Genomic DNA, 3676 nt, shown 5'->3' with positions numbered 1-3676 from the left:
TTTTAATCACAAGAAGGCGTACATTAACACCGCAAAGAAGTTACTGTGAGAGTAAGATTGGGGTGGGGTGCTAGAGGTGAGGTGAGCTTTTATACTTAGGGGGTCAAAGTTTTGTGGGGGGGAGATATTGGGGAGGACCATTGGACACAGGGAATAGGAGCAGGAATAATCCAATCAGCCTCTCAAGCCTGCTCCTTAATTTAACAAATCATGGATAATAATCTATGTCTTTTTTCCCATGTCCTTGATGTCAAAAATCTTATCAATTTCTAACTTGAATGTGCTCAATGATTTAACAGCCCTCTGGGATAGAGAATTCTAAAGCTTCATCACCTTCTGATTAAAGAAATTTCTCCTCATCTCAGTCTTAAATGGCCTGCTCCTTATTCCGATACTGTTCCCTCTGGTTCGAGACATCCAGTCAGGGGGAACATCGTATCCACACCCATCCTGTAAGAATTGTTTCAAACGGGTCACATCTCATTCTTGGAAACTCTGGAGAATACAGGCCCCGTCTCTTCAATCTCTCCTCATAGGGCAATCCCACCATCCCAGGAATCAGTCTTTACTGTAGCCGATCACATCTCCTTCTTTAGATAATGAGACCAAAACTCTCCATAATACTCCAGGTGAGGTTTCACCAAGGCTCTCTACAATTGTGGAAAAACATCTTTACCCAAATCCACTCGTGCTGAAGCCAACACACCATTCGCCTTCCTAATTGCTTGCTGCACCTGCATGCCAGCTTTTCGTGACTCACAAACAAGGACACCAGGTCCCTGTGGACACCAACACTTCCAACCTCTCTCCACTGAATAAACACTCTGCCTTTCTATATTTTTTACCAAAGTGAATAACTTCACATTTATTCACATTATATTTTGTCTGCTATGTTCTCGCCCATTTACTGAGCCTGTTCAAGTCCCCCTGAAATCTCCTTGCATTCTCCTCACATCTCATATTCCCATCTAGTTTAATGTCATCAGCAAATTGGGAGCTATTTCATTTAGTCCCCAAATCATGACATAAATCGTGAACAGCTGTGACATTTGCACTGATCCTTGTGATAACCCAGGAGTAACAGCCTGGGATCCTGAGAATGATCTGTTTATTCCTACTCTCTGCTTTCTGTCTGTTAACCAATTCTGAATCCATATTATCACCCAGTTCCCCCGAACAGTTGAGCAGTCTGGGTCTGTACTCGATGGAGTTGAGAAGGATGAGGGGGGGAATCCAATTAAAACTTACAGAATACTGAGAAACCTAGATAGAGTGGACATGGAGAGGATGTTTCCATTAGTGGGAGAAAGTAGAAGCAGAGGACATAATCTCAGAATGAAGGGACGCTCCTTTAAAACTGAGATAAGGAGGAATTTCTTTGGCCAGAGGGTGGTGTTTCTGTGGAACTTATTGCCACAGAGCGCTGTAGAGGCCAGGTCATTGAGTGTCTCTAAAATGGAGATAGATAAGTTCTTTATCAATAAGGGGATCAGGAATTATGGTGAGAAGGCAGGAGAATGGAGATGAGAATCAAATCAGCCATGATTGAATGGCACAGCAGACGCAATGGGCCGAATGGCATAATTCTGCTCCTATATTTTATGTCTATGGTCTAATCCCATGTGTTATAATTTTGTTTACTAACTTGCTGTGTGGGATCTTCTGAAAATCCAATTACACCACATCCACAGGTTCTCCTTTATGCTACAAGTAACATCCTCAAAAACACTCTAACAGGTTTGTTAATGTGATATCCCTTTCAGAAATCCACATTAACTCTACCCAATCATATGATTATATTCTAATTGTCCAATTATTACATCTTTTATAACATATTTTTACATTTTCCCTACTTCTGATGTTAAACTAACAGCTCTGTACTTCTCTGCTTTCTCACTCCACCCCCTTCTTTTGGGGTTACATTTGCTACTTCCCAGTCCGCAGAAACTTTTCCAGAATTTATAGAATTTTGAAATTCACTATCTCTACGTCTGCCTCTGAGCACATCCAATCCAGGGAGTTTATCAACTTTCAATCCAATTACTTTTTCAAGAACTATCTAATTATTTATACCATTTTGTTTCAGTCCCTCATTTTCACAAGTCCCTTGCTTCCTGAATTTTATAGCATCATAGAGTCGGACAGTAATACAGCATGGAACGGGCCCTTCGGCCCATCCGGTCCATGCCAACCATGGTGCCCTCCCAGCTAGTCCCAATTGCCCGCATTTGGCCCACATCCCTCTAATTCTTTCCCATCCGTGTACTTATCCAAATGCTTTTTAAATGTTGCGATTGAATCTGCCTCAACCACTTTCACTGGCAGCTCATTCCATACACGCACAACCCTCAGCGTGAAGAAGTTGCCCCTCGGATTCCTTTCAAATTTTTCCCCTCTCACCATAAGTTTAAAGTTATTATTCTGGTAGATTTTCTGTTTTTTCCTTTGTGAAGACAGACACAAGCAAATTGTTTAGTTCCCAAAAGAGATGATGCTGGATATTCTCAACTGCCAGACCTGCTGAGATTTTCCAGCATTTTCCCTTTTGGTTTCAGATTCCAGCAGTAATTTGCATTTATCCACTGAATATAAATTGCTTAGTTTCTTTGCCAGTTCCTAGTCTACGTAATAAATTCTCCTTCTTCACCCATACCAGACCCACATTTTGAAGCAGACACAATGGGGGTGAATTTTACTGTCCCGCCTGCCTCAGGAATCAGAGCGGGCGAGGGACGGACCATGGAAAAGTCTGTTGACCTCTGGTGGGATTTCGGGGTGAACAAGGCTGGAAAGTCCTGCCCAACGGTTAGCTGAGACTTTGTACGCTTATCCACACGAGTATTCAGAGTCTATGGAATTGTATTACAATGAGAAGTCATTGTCCAAAGCTGGAAAAAAGGACTGTTTATAAGATTCCTCACCCCAGGTCGATGTTAGTGTCACAGCGGAGCCGCATTGATTGCAGCAGAGCAGTGGGAAGATATAAGGGCAAGACAAACAATAAATCGATTTTGTATTCTTCCGGAAACATACTTAATTCATAAATTTTGTAAAAGCCAATACAAGTTTGACATTATGCAAGTACGTCACACAATTGGTTAAATACAGGACAGCACTTATAGAATATACATATTCTGAAAAATATTTTGATTTATAGAATCATAGAATCTTACAGCGTAGAAGGAGGTAATTCAGCCCATTGAGCCAGCACCGACCACAATCCTACCCAGGCCCTACTCCTGTAACCTCACACATTTACCCTGCTAATCCCCCTGACATTAGGGTCAATTTAGCATGCCCAATCATCCTAACACACACATCTTTATTATTGTCACGTGTGTCGGGACACAGTGAAATATCTACATACCTCACTTCACTCACAATGCTGATTCTAGCTACACTTACATTGCATTTGAACATTTCTGATGTAAACAGGGATTTGACGTTAGGTGAAAACAAATTACTGCAAATGCTGGAATCTGAAGAGGAAATGCTGGAAGATCTCAGCAGGTCTGGGAGCATCTGCAAGGAGTGAAAAGAGCTGATGTTTCCAGTCCAGATGACTTGCTGAGGTTTTCCAGGGATTTGACACTAGCTGAGTGAATCAATCAATAGTTACAGAGATAATAAATGGACACTTTCAGAAGAAACTTCCTCTGGCCTTTTCTATCAATGA

This window comes from Carcharhinus amblyrhynchos, chromosome 32, assembly GCF_965287045.1.
Source record: "Carcharhinus amblyrhynchos chromosome 32, sCarAmb.v2.hapA, whole genome shotgun sequence".
Classification (NCBI taxonomy): domain Eukaryota; kingdom Metazoa; phylum Chordata; class Chondrichthyes; order Carcharhiniformes; family Carcharhinidae; genus Carcharhinus; species Carcharhinus amblyrhynchos.
This window is presented reverse-complemented; position numbering follows the sequence as displayed.